This window comes from Lithobates pipiens, unplaced genomic scaffold, assembly GCF_037356315.1.
Source record: "Lithobates pipiens isolate NorthernLeopardFrog02 unplaced genomic scaffold, aLitPip1_a1.2 Scaffold_19, whole genome shotgun sequence".
NCBI classification, from domain to species: Eukaryota; Metazoa; Chordata; class Amphibia; order Anura; family Ranidae; genus Lithobates; species Lithobates pipiens.
In genome coordinates, this window is record NW_027507764.1 from 311,959,696 (window position 1) to 311,978,724 (window position 19,029).

Here is a 19,029-nt window from a genome sequence, read left to right on the forward strand (position 1 = left end):
TTCAGGTGTAATTCAAAGGTGAATTTGAATTAGAAAAATATAATAACTTTAAAAAAGTACAAGCAATTTATAACTCTCTGCCAATCCCTCCCCTGCTAATGGGAAATAGGTGGAAAAATAAATCTATCTATTAATTGCTTCTTTAATAAATTAGGCCCATGTACTGGAATTAGTCAAACAACGAAAAGCAATTATCACTAGTGGAAAGATAGTTTCAAATATACGAGTTCTTAACTAAACAAAAAATATGCTGGATCATGCATTAGGAAAAAACCTCTAATACCAAACGAGTCTGCAAACCTTAGGCCATATATATTGGTATTTCCATTTAACCCCAGGTCCACTTCTATGTCCTGACGATGTCCCTCCAGATGTGAGCCTCCTTACACCCTCTAGCTCTCCTTGAAGCCAGCACCCTTACCCCCATACCCCTTTTGTGCTCCTTCCCCTTTCTCTACCTCAATTTCTCTAACTCTCCCTCCTCTTTTATATGCCTGTTCCCATATTTCCTATCAGCACCTGCTGGTGGGATGTTAGGATATGAACGTAACAAAAATCCCTCTTCTTCCCACATTTGCACTTGTTTGTTTTTGGTACACGTTGTTAATGTTAGTTGCATTACACAGGTTCAGATGTCCTTAGAAATCTCTTGTAATGTACCTGAGGGTAATTCTCCTAACAGGTTACCAATTGTTTTCTTAATACCTCCTGTGAGTGCACTTTGAATTAATCAACAATCGGAGGCCGGAAGGCCTCGATGCCCTGGCACAGTCTGAGCCCATATGGGGTGTCAGGGTTTCGGGGTATCTGGCGGCTTTTTAAATCAGCAAACATTGTGCCTCACACTTCTATAAAAAGTATAATTCCCTCAGCACTATCCTTTGCACTCATGGAAGAAATGCCCAGATGATTTTTGACCCTGAAAATGCTCTTTAATAGCAGATGTTTCTATGTTTGTTACTCTATATTTTTTGACTCCCCTATGCAGGAGAACTTTTGTTACAATATTTCTTAGTATTCAATACAAATATTTTAAAGTAAAAAACAAAACAAAAAACAAATATACGAGTTCTGAGGAAATCTGAACATATTGCAAACATTTAGAGCCTGATTTACCAAAATTAAGCACATGCTGCTTATGAAGGATAATATAAAAAGTTTCAATAGTATGGCAATAACATGCGGTTAAATTATTTACAGGTATCCCAACTGTTTAGCTAAAAAAAAAAAAAAAAATAACTATGAAAAACGACAAGCAATTTATAACTCTCTGCCAATCCCTTCTCTGTTAAGGGGTAATAGGTTGCAAAATAAATCAAAGAGGCAAACTGAAATCCAGTCTTTATGACATCCCTTATTATTGGCTGTGCTGTCTAAAGCTGGGTATACACTAATATACTTTTTTTTTTTACTTTTTCTGTTGTCAGAAAGTTGTCAGAACGTTCATACACTTGTCAACATGATCATGGTGACAAGTGACTCATGACCTCATCATAAGTGGGGTCAAACTGATGTTTGTTTTTATTCGCAGAGATGAGAAAATGTACAAATTCCTAACAGTGTATGTGGTTTTCATTCAGTATAGTCCAATTATTCCAAAATTTTATGTTAAAGGCAAAACAGAATATTGAACTACTTTTGAATGACATTCAAAATTTACTGAGAATTTTCATACAAACTTTTGTTAAATACCCAGCTTAAGGCAAGATTCTCACTCCCTTACAACTTCAAAAAAAGAGACTTGTTCACCAAAAGACTAATATTTTCCTGGTCTGCATTTACTTTAGTATTTCAATGCCCAGTCAAGTCAAGAAAATTAATAAATATGATACAGGGCTGGTATATAAAGTAAGTGCAGACTGCAGTAAAAAATGTTCATGTAAAAATGCAGCTACATACCATGGAATAAGTTGAAGACTGGATAACACTGGTAGATATGTGTACTTTGGAGGAGCTTGAGAAATGTTCAAACACTTGGGGCTTGATTAACTGAATTTTAGCTCATGCTGGCAATTTGTTTGTTTATTCCTACATACATTCATTCATGAGTGAACATAGCAGTAGACAATATTTTAGCTATAGTTTATTAAGCTTTTGAAATAAAAAAAAAATAGAATATTTATCTTCAACATGATTTATATTTAAAGTGAACACAGATGACAGTGAAAATTGCTTCTTTAACAAATTAGCCCCATGTACTGGAATAAGTCAAAGACTGAAAAGCAATTATCATTAGTGGAAAGATAGATGCAAATGTATGAGTTCTGAGGAAATCTGAACAAATTGCAAACATTTAGAACCCGATTTACCAAAATTAAGCACATGCTGCTTATGAAGAACAATATAAAAAGGTTCAATAGTATGGAAATAACATGTGGTCAATATATATAGAGTTATCTTAACTGTTTAGCTAAAAAAAAAAAAAAACTAGAAAAATATAATAACTATAAAACCTACAAGCAATTTTTAACTCTCTGCCAATCCCTTCTCTGGCTTTTGATTGCCCAGACCAGAAAAGAAAAATAGGATTTTTATAACAGCTTACCTGTGAAATAATTTTCCTCGAGTATATCATGGGACACAAAGCTTAAGTAATAACTTAATGGGTATATAGGCACCTTCAGGTGATGGACACATCATATAACCCCTCCTCCTTCCAGGAGTACCTCAGTTTTTGTAGCAAAGCAATATACCTAAACCCCAAAGGAGGGGAGGGACCACAGTGTCCCATGATGTACTCCAAGAAAAAGATTTTACAGGTAAGCTTTTATAAAAATCCTATTTTATTTGTCATACATCATGGGACACAGAGCTTAAGTAATAACTTAATGGGATGTCCCATAGCAATGCTATTTGAGAGGAGGTAGAGACAACCCGCAGGGTACTCCCAGACTTGAGGACTTATACTATTGCCTGCAGCACAATGTGCCCGAAGGCAATAACCTCATGCCTCCTTACATCCACCTGATAAAAGTTTGTGAATATAGGTACTGAAGACCAAGTTGCAGCCTTACAGATCTGATTCATGGAGGCCCAGTGACACACTGCCTAAGAAGAAGTAACCAACCTGGTAGAGTGCGCCTCGACTTGAAAAGGGGGAATCTTATCCCTTAAATCATAAGTCTGAATTATAACTTGCCCAATCCACTTAGCGACAGTGGATTTCAACATGGTTTTGGAAAAAACTATGGCAGGACAATATCTTGGTTCAGGGGAAAACCTGAGAATACTTTTGTCAAAAAATATGGACAAGGGCGTAACACCGCTCTGTCCTCATGAATAATCAAGTATGGCTCTTTACAAGAAAGAACAGCCAATTCCGAAACCCTCCTTGCTGAGGATATAGCAACCAAGAACACTGGCTTCCTTGTCAAAAGGACTAAGGCAATAAGCTGTATCAGTTCAAATTGCTGTTTTTGTAATACTGACAAAACTAAGTTCAAGTCCCAAGGGTTCAAAGGTGATCTAACTGGCAGATTAATCCGCATCACCCCTTGCATAAAACCCGGACTAAAGAATATGTAGCAAGCGGTCTTTAAAATAAGACAGATAAAGCTGAGACTTGGCCTTTAATAGTACTCAAGTCCACCTTCATCTCTACCCCTATTTGTAGAAAGGCAAGAATTCTGCCTATGATATATCTCCGAGGGTGCCAACCCTTGGATTCACAGCAGGAAACATAAGCCCTCCAGACTCTATAATATGTAGTTCTGGAAGCTAACTTCCTTGTATTAATTAAGGTAGAGATAACCTACCTGGAAAGCCCACATTTCTTCACAATGTGGGTTTCAATTGCCAAGCCATTAAATTTAGCGTTCGTAAGGTAGAATGAAATGTCTGCCCCTGTGAGAGTAGGTCTGGCAATAGTGGAAGGGACCATGGATCCCCCACTGCCATCTTTACAATTTCTGCATACCACGACCTTCTGGGCCATGCTGGTTCTACCAGAATTACCAGCTTTCATTCCAGCTTGATCCTGCAAAGAAGTCAAGGCAACAACTGAATAGGGGGAAATGCATAGATCAGTGAGAACTGATCCCACGGGGTCACCAATGCATCTGTTCCGCATGAGAGTGGATCCCTTGTCCTGGACACAATGTTGACTAACTTCATGTTGAATCTGGATGCTAGAAGATCTACGTCCGGAGTCCCCCATCTTTGGAAAACAGCCCGAAAAATGTCGGGGTGAAGAGACCATTCCCCCAGGAATAACTGCCAATTCTCTACTCCTGGAATGAAGACTGCCAATAGACAAGGAACATTCCTTTCTGCCCAACTTAGAATATGGTTCACCTCTGTCTGTACTGCAAGACTCTTGGTGCCCCCTTGGTGATTGATATAGGCCACAGCTGTGACATTGTTGGATTGGATCCTGACAGGACAATCCCATAACCTGGCAGTCCAGGCCTTCAGAGCCAGATGCACTACCCGAATCTCTAGGATATTGATAGGCAAGTCTCTTTCAGTTCTTGACCACTGTCCCTGGACAGTTGTCTTCTCTAGTACTGCTCCCCAGCCTGAAAGGCTGGCGTCTGTCATTACCAATTTCCAGATAACTGGTCTGAAGGATTTTCCTTTCAGCAGGTTCTGAGTTAGTAACCACCAATTGAGGCTTTGGGACACCCTTGGGGACAGATGCATTGGCAAGTCTAAAGCTTGTATCATTTTGTTCCAAGCAGATAGAATATTGTTTTGCAACTGTCTTGAATGGAACTGGGCATAGGGAACTGCTTTGAATGAAGCCATCATCTTTCCTAACAACCTCATGCAAAGGCCATCCGCACCAACTCTCTTATGGAGTTGATTTTTGCCTGAGGCAAGAAAACCTTTTTCTGGGCTGTATCTATGGTCAGACATAATAACCCTAGCTTTCTTAGCAGTATTAAGGAAGACTTCTCTAGGTTGAGAATCCAACCCATATTTTTCAGGTAATTGGTTGTAATGCATACACTTTGCTCCAAACGAGCCACTGATAGTCTATTAGCAATAGATCATCTAGGTACGCCAAGACTGTTATGCTCTGTGCCCTTAACCTGGCTAGAGGTGGGGCCAGTACTTTTGTGAACACCTGGGGTGCTGTGGCTAGCCTGAAGGGCAGGGCTACACACTGAATGTGCTGCTGTTCTATTTCAAACCGCAGAAACCTTTGGTGTGCAAAAAATATAGGGACATGCAGATATGCATCCCTGATGTCAACAAACACCAGAAGTTCTTCTTTCTGTAGGATAGAAACTACTGACCTGATAGTCTCCATGCAAAAGGAGCAGATCTTCAGGAACTGATTTTGATTCTTTAGATCTAGAGTGGGTCTGACATCTCCATTCGGTTTTGGTACCGTAAAGAGGTTTGAATAAAACCCCAAACCTTGATCTTTTGTGGGGATCTGTATGATCACCCCCTGATCTAGTAATCCATTTCATGCCTGAAACAGAGATTGTCTTTTCCCTGGATCTTTGGGAACGTTTGATCTCAGAAAACAAGACGATGGAAACTCCCAAAATTTTAGTTTGTATCCTATAGAAACCATGGAGATGACCCATCTGTCCTGAATTTCCACCCATCTGTGTGCTAGTCTGCTGGACTTTTGAAACAAACGGACTTGCCCACACAGAGAAAAGTCTGTTCATTTTGAACGTGGCTCCAGGTAGACGGGACTAGCAAAGGAAGTCAATGTTGTCATCTCCATCGGCGAGATTGACACCTCGCTGGCCCCGTCACCTGGAATGGATTTAAAGGGAAACCACTACGCCGAAAAAATGTTGTGGGGGTCCCCCAAAGTCCATAGCAGACACTTATCTGAGCACACAGCCTGGCCGGTCAGGAAAGGGGGTGGGGACGAGCGAGCACCCCCCCTCCTGAGCCGTACCAGGCCGCATGCCCTCAACATGGGGGGTGCTTTGGAGAAGGGGGCCCTGTGCCCCCCCACCCCAAAGCACCTTGTCCCCATGTTGATGAGGACAAGGGCCTCTTCCCGATAACCTTGGCCGTTGGTTGTCGGGGTCTGCGGGCGGGGGGCTTATCGTAATCTGGGAGCCCCCTTTAATAAGGGGGACCCAGATACCAGCCCCCCACCCTATGTGAATGAGCATGGGGTACACTGTACCCCTACCCATTCACCTGGTGAAAAAAGTGTAAATAAAAAAAAACACAATTTTTTAAAATAATTTATTAGACAGCTCCGGTGGTCTTCTTCCATCTTGGGGGATCTTCTCGGCGGACTCCTCCGATATCTTCTGCTAGCTCTTTTACCAGCGGAGGAGCCAGGCTTTCTTCTTCGTTGTCGCCGCCGCCGTACAGGGTTTTTCTTCCAACTTTGGGGTCTTGTCCCGCTCTTCTGGGGTCTTGTCCCACTCTTCGGTTCTTCTGCCGGGCCTCCACTATCTTCTTATAGCTCTTTTACTAGCGTTGGCCTGGTCTTCTGTTGCCGTCGCCTCTTCTCTTCTTCCTTTTCTTCTTCCTTGCGATTTTGACATGACGCTCTCTCTGGCCGCAATGGCAGGGACGCGTTGTGCAGCGACTTATATAGGGGCAAGGGGCGGGGTCACCAGGTGATGTCACATGATGACCTGCCCTTCTTATGATGTCACAGTCCCGGAGGATGCAACCACGAGTCAATTTAAATGTGATTTGACCCATTTTTTTTTCTTTAATTTTTTTTTTTGTTGCAGCCGGTTATATGCATGATACAGATGTGCCACTTTAAAGACAGACTAAGGGGACCCCCAGGCACTATATTTAAATGAATTTTAAATATAATAATTTATTTTTTTCTTTTTCTTTAAAGCGGGAGTCCACCGGGACTCCGCGTTTTTTTTTTTTTTTTTTAAAAGCCAGCAGCTACAAATACTGCAGCTGCTGACTTTTAAATAGTGACACTTACCTGTCCAGCGCGCCCGCGATGTCGGCACCCGAAGCCGATCGCTCGCTCGGCTGCCGGGTCCCGCCGCCATCTTGGGTATGGGAATCAGGAAATGGAGCCTTTCGGCTTCATTTCCCGGTTCCCTACTGCGCATGCGCGAGCCGCGCGGCGCAATCCGGACGGTCCCCGCTGCCTCTGGGAGCTGTGTGTTTCCCAGCAGGCAGCGGGGCACTTGCTGAAGGGGGCGGGGCATTGCGGAACGGGGGCGTAACCTACGCTCGTTCCGCAGACAGCTAGCCCGGAAGTGGGTGCAGTTACCTGGATTATCCAGGTAACTGCACCCCCCTCCCCCCTGAAAGGTGCCGATTGTGGCGCCGGAGGGGGGGAGGGATCAGATGAGCGGAGGTCCATTTTAGGGTGGACCTCCGCTTTAAGCATCATTAATATCACTGCTCCTGAAAAAAAGGATTGTTTTAAAAAAAAAGTGTTTGCATTGATACATGTCCTCCAGGGCAGTTCCTGGACCCCCATATCCCTTTTATTGCCAATTACTTGCATATAAGCCTTCAAAATGGGCAATTTTGATTTTTCCTGTTCCCGTGGACTTCAATGGGGTTTTCTGTTCAGGTCAGAACTTTTCCCCTGTTTGGGAGTTCTGCTGTGAACCAAACAGGGGGGTGTTTGGCCCATCTCTACTGGGGAACTCACTATTATAAGGTTTCTGAAAACACCTCTAGGCTAGTACTTTGCATGGATACAAAAAATAGTTGTTTTAGTCCTGTACTATGTATGCAAAATAAGTACAACAGCCGCTTAGTTTTATTTTCTGTTAAGCTTACTAATAATGCACATACCCCATATCTTAGTTTCATTAACTCCATTAAACATTCCTTAGTGCACTTTTCAATGTTAGTAGAACATAATAAAAACTTGTTAAGTATACCGTCTCTATAACTAGTGTTTATTTTTTGCTTAAATGATGATAAAACATAAGACACATTTTAATGTATTCAGAACATTTCTTTTGTGCATAATCGCATTTACAATGTTCTCATAAGTGAGATCCACTTCATCTTTTTTATGTCTGTTATGATTATTTTACCTGCTTTTTTCCTAGTTGTGCTCCGAAGATGCAACTTTTCTAGAGGTAATAAAAATGCAATTGCATGATTTGCTAGACATAGGGAGAATATATAATTTTAAATGGGCACTACAGTATAAATGTATTAACTTTGGTTATAATGTTTCTGTTTAAAGGGCCAATATACCCAAACTGCATACATACCATAAACTGATTTAAATCAAAATAAAAGGATAACTATGCACATGTTTAAGATAATCAGAAGAGATTATTAGTATTATTATTAGCAAAACAAATTAAAAATAATATGGCATAGCAAGGTACAATGTTTTCAAACACATAAGGCTCAATTCACTATTCAACAACTATCCTAAAATGCTATAACGGCAATTATTTTCAAAAATAAAGAGCTGCAAAGAACAGTCAAGTGGCTAAAAATAATAATAATAACAATAATCATACTAAATATGTGAAATAATACAGTACATACATCACTGTACACAGTGCATACATCATTCTGTTGCTCATTTTCCAATGGCAATTTACATAGAGCACTCCATGAAGGTACATAAATGTCATATAATACAATTAAAAAAATGCTAACACCTAAACAAACAAATTGGATACATTCCCATGTACATTACTGACTTTAAAAAAAAAATTCTCCTAAGGCATACAATATAAGTGTTTGTTGCGTGGCACCTGAGACCTTTATACAGTTTAAGACAGTATGACAAGTTTTTTTGGAAAACTAATTGCACACAATGAAATATGAATTATGGTCTAACCTGCATTTCCAGCCCACATTATAATGTTACCTGGAATGAAAGAGTGACCACTGACAATGAAGACATCAACAGAATAATTGTCATTGCTAGATTTTTTTTTCACAGCACTGTCCTGTTGTCAGTTTTCAGTATTCAGAACCAACTTGTGTCACTGTCCACAGCTGTTCATGTTACAACTAAAGCCCCATACCAGAAATTCTGCCATCAAAAGTCAGATGCAAGCTTTTGGTCAGAAATTTCGATTGTGTGTATGCTCCATTGGACTTTTACTGGCAGAATTCCATCCAGTAGAAGATTGAGAGCAGGTTCTCAATTTTTTGGTCGGAAAACATTATGATTGTAAATGCTGATCGTCTGTACAAATTCCGGAAACAATTTGACGCATGCTCGGAAGCATTGAACTTCATTTTCTCGGCTCGTTGTAGTATTGTACGTCACTGCGTTCTTGACGGTCAAACGTTTTGAGAACTTTTGTGTGACTGCTTGTACGCAAGCCAAGCTTGAGCGGAATTCCAACGGAAAATCCGCTCGTGTGTACAGGGCATTAGTCTCTGAAGGATCAGCCTGCTGTTTCTCACTTGGGCCCCATACCTGAATGCCTTACAATAGCTTTCTAAATCCACAGAAACCTGTCCTAAGTCTTTTCTAGCCCCTGTGTTTAGATGTTCTTGCACTGCTCCTTATGGTTCCTATTGAGAAATGCTGCTGTGCACACTCCCTGGGTCATGTCTGGGAAAGCTATTTTGAACTTTGTCAGTACACTTGAGAGTTGTCTGAGCAAAGACCTTTGTAAATATCTGTTTCCAAGTTCCTGCACCTGTAATTTGCTTCTGAGATATTTACTTTAGCTCTAGCTCACTGCTTTTCTGTGTACATGAAAACAAACAGGAAAAAAACTCTGTTTTTGCAAAAGAAAATTAAAAAGAATATGCAGGATTGTATCAAGGATCACAGTGAATGACAGTACATACACATTGAGGGTTATTTACGAAAGGCCAATCCACTTTTAACTAAGTGCAAAGTGCATTCACTGTAAATCTGAGTGGATCTGAAATGAGGGGAAGCTCTGCTGATTTATTATCCAATCATGTGCAATCTAAAATGCTGCTTTTTTTATTTTCCTTGCATGTCCCCCTTGGATCTACATTTACTGCACTTCCAATTGCACTTTCAGTGCAGTTTCAAGTGTACTTTGCACTTGTAGTTTGCACTTGTAGTGCAAAGTGGATTTGCCTTTCGGAAATAACCACCCACTGTGCTGATTTTAGTTAAAGTGGTTGTAAACTGTTATATACACCCAGTGAAGGGACTATCCTCAGGTGATATACAGGGATGAAACAAATCATCCTACATACGTTGCATCTGTCTATCTGCAGTCTTCTCTTCTTTACATCCATTCAAAGTACTGAATTTTTAAACCTGTCTGAGAATTCAGAAAAAAAAGGGTGTGGAAAGTTGAAGTTACACTCTGCAGAGCCCAGTGAGGAGAAGTCTGAGAGCTGATTGGAGGGAAGGGACACTCCCCCTCCACACAGCACACGGGAACATAACTGAGCCTGTCAATTAGCTAGAGCTCTCTTCCCATCACTATTTTTCTCTTGGTGTCAGGAAAATTTGGCAGAAGTGATTCATGCTGATAGAGGAGTAAAGCAGCAGACAGAAATGGCACTTAGTACATTTTACCTTTATCATGTTGAGGGCATGTGGTCTAATATGGTTTAAAAGGGGAGGGGCCTCGCCCATCCCCCCTTTCCTGACTTGCTAGGCTGATTGCTTTTTTATGAAATTTTGGCAAGGGAATTCCCCTTAAAAAAAATAAAAAATGTAATGTTTGCTTTGATACATGTCCTACAGGGCAGTACCTAGACCCCTATATCCCTTTTATGGCCAATTACTTGCATATAAGCCTTCAAAATGGGCACTTTGGACTTTTCCTGCTCCCGTAGACTTCAATGGGTTTGGCCTTTTCGGGTTAAAAATTTCCCCCTGTTTGGGAGTTCTGCTGCAAACCAAACAGGGGGTGTTCGGCCCATCTCTATTCGCCAAATGTAGCTGTTCAAATGGTTAGGGAAATCAGAGATGGTGATGCTTATCAGCACGCGGTTTGATCAAGTTATAGTGTGGATCTCAGAGGATTGTACATTTTGTAACAACCATTTGTTTAAAAGAAAAAGGTAAATTCTACAATAGGAATTGTGGTGAGGCGAAAAGAATGTATAATCACGGTAGCATCGCCAAGCATCATGTAGGTCATGAGAATGGAGTAAGTTTTTCACCAGGGGGTCATATAGGTGGTGTGAAAAGGGCCTTATAAAATCTGAAGCCTGTGTTGGCTGTAGAAAAATGCTAATAATTTTGTCTTAGCACTACTTAACCTCCCTGGCGGTACGATTATTTCGGATTTTAGGTGCTAAAAGCGGTACCATTATTTTGCATGAAAATTTGGCGTTTTATATTGTAGTCCTGCAATTCTTAGGAATAACTCTCTTAAATCTGTCCAAACCAGAGTCTAGCAGACATCCCGGGTATAATAAAGTTTGAAAAATGAAATCATAAATTATAATATAATAAATAATTATAAATAATTGTACCAAATAATAATATAACAATAATAAAAATTATTCAATAATGTAATCAAATCAAAAACACTGAAATTTGCTCAGTTGCAGAATTGTCACTGTCATTACTTTTCAATATTTGATGACGGATCTCCCCACAAATCGCTTTCACTCAATTCTGCGAGTGATTCCAATTTATTATTGCTGTTTTCTAGCTGGTCTAAAACCATTTTTGATGTAAAAGGACAGTTTTGGTTGCTATGGACAATCTCCAGTTTCCAGGCATAAAGAACAGTTTTTATTACATAAAACTGCATGCAGGACACTGGGCAGACCACTAGGGACAACGGGGATGTGAAATATTTACATACAGCAATGTAATCTGTAAGATTACATTATACTGTATGTTTACTGTTTGTTTCACTTTTTGAATTTGGCGCCGATCTCCGTCCCCGTGCGTCGCAACGCTCGCAGGGCACGGAGATCGGCGATGTGATGCATCGAGCGAGATACGGCTCGCTCGTACAGCGGGGAGACAACGCTGGATCCGAGGGAGAAGGTAAGTAAACCTCCTCCTGGATCCAGCGATGCAGTCCCGAGTCTGGCTCGGGGATACCGCTTTTGGTATGAAAATTCCACCCCGAGCCAGACTCGGGAATACCGTCAGGGGGGTTAAAGCACAAAAATAGTATAGCATATAAAACATGGCTAGTAAAAAATCAATGTCAAACATGATTGCGTTTTCCATATTAGAAAACTTAACATGTCGCTTTTATTTAAGCAATGACGTTTCCAGAGCAACCATTATCTATTTTAATTATATTCCATAAAAATATGGAAGTCTGATACAGAAACAGGGAAAAACACACAAGTAATAGCTTTATTTTTCATTTACATCCATAAGCTTAAATAACACAAGGATCCATTCAACAGTCGTATCTGCAAAGCCGCAGTTTATACACAGCTCTAAATTAGCTTAGAAGATCAAATTAAGTTGCAGTGAAATAAGGTTAAAAAGTGAACATAGAATGAAAAAGAAAAAGAAATAATTTGTCAGAATGATAAAAAAGAGTTTGGATATTCATGATTTTTAAATGTGCTAAATGCCAGATTATTATTATATTAGAAATATAGTTTCAATAACCTGTCATAAAAAAGAAGTTTATGAGAGATTTTTGGACTAACAATACAGCTTTAAAAAGTAACTCCACTTTTTCGGGAAAAAAAAAACATTCCCCTCTGGGTGATTTATGTGCATTGCAGTGATTTTAACAAACTTTATTGCAGAGTCCTACCTTTTTGTTATCTGAAGAAATAGATGTTTGTCTGTCTGTGTCCATGTGCAAAATTGTGAATGGGGGTGATTTCATTATTAATCAGCTGCTGCACTTGTGGGCTTTTTACGAGGAAGGAGGCAGGGTCAGCATTCCTTTAGAAGTGCTTTCCCTTTGGGAGTATCTCACCAAAAATGACCTTAGTGTTGCAGGGGATGCCTAAATCAAACCTGTATCTTAGTGTAGACTTCTGGGAAAATAAGTAAGCCAATCACACAAACAGGAACTGACATTGCTGGGGGGCGTACCATACACAATTCTGTGTGGAGAATGCCTCCTGGTTGCCATATTGCATTGCATTTTACAGAAAATGACAGTGCTTCAGATTGAAAAGGAAAGGTAATGTGTTGCAATTGTATATGCTTTATTATTTTTTTATTTGCAATTTTTTTTTTTTTTATGAAAGTTTTACCCTTTAAAGTTGACCTTCTGTATACTAAAATGGTTAACAAATAGCTACTGTACATTAATAGTCGTATTGTTATAGGTGAATAAAGAGTTATAAAGATCTAAAATAGATACCTTTCCTGAAAAAAAATCTGCTCCAGGGCAACATCAGTGTGTAAACAAAAAAAAAACGTTCCCTATAACACTGCGCTATCCAAAAAAAACAGAAAACAGCTGCTAACACAATCACCAGGATAAAACAGTGAATAATTAACAAATATCAAATCATAGTGTAGCGCTTAAAGAAATTCTGAATGACCCAATTAGTGCATAATCATACACTAATTAACCCAAACCACCTTAGGTGCAAAAATTCATAAGTATATACAAACTTATAATACAAAAAATAAATTGAAAGTCTCTGTGTAAAATGTTGATCCAATCCAGACGTGAAGTAAGGGTCACCATCCACCTTCTTACAATAAGGCTAACATGCAGACACCCTGTGATATTCCCATCACCTTTCAAAATAAAGGCTTACCGGAGAGCATGGATCCAAACGAATATATATTCGAAGGATCATGCAGGCTTGTACACTCAGAAAAGCGAGATTACAGATGTAATTTGTCCAGGGAAGTGACGAGTCAAACTCCTCATACAGATGCCCCAACTAGTTGTTATATTCTCATCGATAAACTCCAGCTCAAAATGTTGAACTCATACAAAGAAAAATAAGGGGCCACAATAGTGTAAATCCGTTTAGAAGAAAAATTTAATAAAAAAGTAATGAACTCACATGTATCAAGGAAATCAAGCGCTTATTCCATAAAAACAATGCTACAGCTACAGCTACAGCTACAGCCACTATTGTGGCCCCTTATTTTTCTTTGTATGAGTTCAACATTTTGAGCTGGAGTTTATCGATGAGAATATAACAACTAGTTGGGGCATCTGTATGAGGAGTTTGACTCGTCACTTCCCTGGACAAATTACATCTGTAATCTCGCTTTTCTGAGTGTACAAGCCTGCATGATCCTTCGAATATATATTCGTTTGGATCCATGCTCTCCGGTAAGCCTTTATTTTGAAAGGTGATGGGAATATCACAGGGTGTCTGCATGTTAGCCTTATTGTAAGAAGGTGGATGGTGACCCTTACTTCACGTCTGGATTGGATCAACATTTTACACAGAGACTTTCAATTTATTTTTTGTATTATAAGTTTGTATATACTTATGAATTTTTGCACCTAAGGTGGTTTGGGTTAATTAGTGTATGATTATGCACTAATTGGGTCATTCAGAATTTCTTTAAGCGCTACACTATGATTTGATATTTGTCAACATCAGTGTGTAGACTGATTAATCGGTCAAATGATCTCTGCTGAAGAGGAGGTTATGAGTTCAAGCTGGCTGATCCTTTTTTCAGCATTTTTTGTGACCAGTTGAGGAAAATTACTCTAAAGTAGCAATTTATTTTTAGGAAAGGTACATTTTTTACCTATCTATTCTATTCTATTATATTATAATCACCCAACCCAGCAAAACTACTGACAGACTTTTAAAGTGAACCCATTGGCAGTCTATAGCCCTCAAGTATTTACATATGCTTTTAACAAAAACAAAAACTTTTAAATACAATTTCAGTGGCCTCTGTATCTGCAGAAGCAGAAGCTCCAAAGTCATTTAATGCATTCTCTCAACACCTTCCCTGGTTTTGTGTGAGAGATTAGAAGGCTGAAATGCTGCCAAGTCAAGGCTGTGAGGGAGGAATAGGGTGAGCTGAGCTTCTGAAAGACTTGAATGAATCAGTGCCTCTGCGAAAAACATTACGAATACATTACTCCACAGAGCCTGCAGCTACAGAGATCTGAGAAAGCTTCTTTTAAAAGCTTAATTACTGGTTGTATGAATATGTAAATGTTTAAAACCAAACTCCAGCGAAAACTAACAAGATACAAATGAATAGACCATAAAAAATAAAACAAATAATATTTTTGCTATATTTACTTTCAGTCCAGAGATTTTCCATGCAGTACTTTTTTGCCCTTTTTTGCCATACCCGTGTGTTTTGATCACTGTCACATCAATATCTGATCACTGCCATACCAGCATCCTGATCACCACTATACCAGTGTGTCCTGATTACTGCCATACCAATGTCCTGATTACTTCCATACAAGCATCTTGATCATCGCCATAACAGTGTGTCCTGATCACCACCATGCCCTTGTGTCCTGATCTCTGCTATACCAGTGTATCCTGATCACCACCACACCAATGTCCTGTTCACTGCCATACTAGCATCCTGATCATTGCCGTGCTAGTGTGTCCTGACCACTGCCATACCAGTGTATCCTGATAACCATACACCAATGTCCTGATCACCACCATATCAGCACCCTGATCGCCGCCAAAACAGTGTATCCTGATCACCCCCCATACCAGTGTGTCCTTATCATCACCATACCAAGGTGTCCTGATCACTGCCACACTAGTTTCCTGATCACCATCACACTAGTGTCATCAGAACCAGTATCCCTGATTGCAGTCTGCTATACACCAGCACCAGTGTTCTGATCACTGCCACATCAATGTCAACAATACAGTTTCACCAGAACCTCAATGCCGTATATATAAAAAAATGAACATCGGAGAGGAGCCATTCTAGATTCTGAACAAGGCAGATGACAGTAGAGAGAACTCTCACTGTCCAACTCAGATTCTGAATGTGAACTTGTGGAAAGCAACACTTCAATAACCTATTTGGAAGTGGAGATGGTCTCAACATAAATAATGGGACGTTTTGAAGAGCAGCAGGCAACCACCAGCAGGGCAATACATCCCTGTAATGTGACTAGCATCAGCAGTGCATTTCATCCAGATGAAAGGCCAAGCACTAGTAGTGGGGTGTCACAACAGCCACCAAGGATTAGGGCCCATACATGTCCCAGAGACACATTTATATACTGTATGGCTATCTTCAAGTTCAGCTGCACTTATAATGCCTTCATTGCAGTGCAGCCCAGAAATTAGACAGAAATCCATTAAGTTTTTATTTAGTTTTTTCATAGATTTTTTTTTTTTTTAATATTGTGGACCAATGCAAACTTTATACCCAGCAATATATCACCCAAAATACCAGCTTTGTATATGTTTGCGCATTTGAGTGGAAACCCATCAACATTCACAAATTTAAAATATTTCCTGGCCTCACACTAAATATGGGACTTACAAAAAAATTAACTACAGGCCTATTGGTCCACAAACCCCATTCATCATATGTCACTCTATGCATTCACTATATCCAGGACACAATGATGTGATTTCTACTCTTCCACACAAAAATTCCCTGTGCCCTCCCCGAAATCACTCCAAAATATGACAAGCTTTATAAAATTAGGTCACTGATCAATTTTTTTTTTAGCTAAAAAATTTCTGTGGAGCTTCCCTTGGAGCAGTGGAAAAATTATGTGGGACCTTGTAACACTATCATTCTGTCAGGAGTATAAACTCTATGTAGGCAACTTTTACACCAGTCTGCCCCTTTTCTGCTATCTTTGTTTTCAGCAAACTGTAGCTTATGATACAATGAAGCCAAACCACAGGAGCTTCCCACAAAGATTGGTTGCCTCAAAGCTGAACAGGGTAAATCACCAGTTTGCAGAAGTAAGAGATTGTGGCCCTGAAATGAAAGGATAAGCAGGATGTGTACATCCTTTCCTCCATCCACAAGACACAATGGTGGAAATCCCAGGGTGGCACAGTCCTGTACAAAATCTGATTGTCTAAAAAAAAAAAAAAAAAAAAATCAAATGTTTTCATCAATTTAGGTCAATATGAATTCCGCTATATAATTTTGGTAAAAAAATCCCAATAAGCATATACTGATTGGTGCACAAATTGCAAAAAAGTTATAGCGTCTACAAAACAGGGGATAGATTTAGAGACTTTTAATTTATTTTATTGTTTTTACTGGTAATGGCGGTGATCTGCGATTTTTAGTTGGACTGCAACATTTCGGTGGACACTTTGGGGACCAGTGACACCAATACTGTGATCAGTGCTAAAAAAATGCACTGATCAATTTATAAATGACACTGGCAGGTAAGGGGAGAAACAGACAATATTTTGAAAAATAAACCTCCTCAGTTAGTATTTTATAAATGTTTAATAATAATAATTAAAATACTGCTCTTACGTATAAGCATCAACCCACTAAAGCTGTCTTTTTAGATCTTAAAGTGATACTAAAGTCTCATTTTACTTGCTTTGAAAATAACAAACATGTTATACTTACCTGGTCTGTGTAATGTTTTTCTCAGGTCCCCCACTGCCACTCCTGGCCCCTCCCTCCTACCGAGTGTCCCCACAGCAAACAGCTTGCTAGGGGGGCACCTGAGCTGAGCCGCATGTCCATGTGTCCATTCAGACACAGAGCCATGGTTTGGCCCTGCCACTCTCTTTCTTCATTGGCTAACTGAGTTTGATTGACAGCAGCAGGAGCCAATGGCACCGCCACTGCATCTCAACCAATCAGGAGGGAGAGCCCCAGACAGCCGGGGGACTTGTGCACATTGCTGGACTGAGATGGGCTCAGGCAAGTATTAGGGGGGAAAGAGGGGGCTGCTGCACACAGAAGACTTTTTATCTTAATGCATAGAATAAAAAAAAAACATCGGACTTTACAACCACTTTAACTTATTTATCAGTGATGGCAAAATATATACCAGAACACATTTTAAAGAAACAGATGGGAATAGTACTCAGGGGCCAGTTTTTATGATTAAAATTAAACGGTAGATTTTGTGCATCGCACCAACCATAACTATTAAAGATAAGATTTTTAGAAGGGATATAGGCTAGGTTCACACATGTGCAGGTGGTTCCCACTTTGGGTCTGCACCAGTTCCTGCAACCACAACCACCCAGACAGAAAAATGCAGAAAATGCATGTGGGAGCCCGGAAAATGCAGCAGCAACTTCCCTTACTGGGAACCGGACTGCACTTGTGGTTTCTAAGCGGGCTGTGATTTAAAAAATTAACTAACCAGCACGTAAAATGAATAACAAATTTACTAAAATACCAAATATACAAGGGATTAAAAGTGGTGCGCTATATATGTGTACAGTGATATAGAATAACTTATAGCAACATAGCAATAATGAAAGAATAAAAATTATGAAAAAAGTTGTGTATCCAATCGGATGATGTATTATACAATCATAACCAAACAGAAGTATCCACACCTATACGGTGTATGTGAATAAAAGTGAATAAAAGTCCATATGTAACATCAAAAAGTTCATGAGTATGTGTACCCCAGGTGTATAAAACTTCAATATTGATAGAAGAAAGCCTTGTTAATCCTACCAAGAAACCACCCTGGTGTGTAAGCCCAGATTGTATGGACTCAAATGCTGCTAACATTAAGTCAAAAAAGCATCAGGAAAATAAATTCTCCCAGACTCAAAGCTGTGTGGTAGATCCACCATCCATTAGAACATCAATCAGGGTAAAACTTCTCGTTCATTCAGTAGGTCAATCGTCATAAAAGCAAAGAGAATCTCATTCCTTAGACCAGAAGGTCTAAAAGCATTTAGGGTGTAAGCAATTCCTCTCCATAGCTGGCTATATCATATGCTTTCTTCCAATCAGAAATGCAATGGTATATGGATCTGTCCTCACTCTCTCCGATCATCCACTCTCCTCTTCTCCAGTGGGTGATATTGTTATGCAAGAAAGCAAATCCTTATTGTGTAGTATTCCAATTAAATGTATTATATAAAAAACGTAGTACAGTAACTCACATTTAAAATCAATTACAACAGCATCAGAAACCATGAACTTCCGGGGTCGGCTGACACAGCCCACATAACTTCATTAATATACATGAGCAGTATGAAGCTCCAAAAATCACAATAACAAATGAAAGTGCACAAACTCATTGCATTGTGTATCATTGCAATATATAAATATACAAAAAGGTGGGGGATGTGCATGCGTGAAGCTGCCAAGTCAGA

General features: G+C 39.7%; 1 protein-coding gene across 6 annotated transcripts in view; it reads right to left on the minus strand.

Moving 5' to 3' along the window:
* Positions 1-19,029, minus strand: part of CDH12 (cadherin 12) — a 1,439,064-nt gene that overhangs the window by 835,734 nt on the left and 584,301 nt on the right. The gene's annotated exons all lie outside the window — the stretch shown is intronic.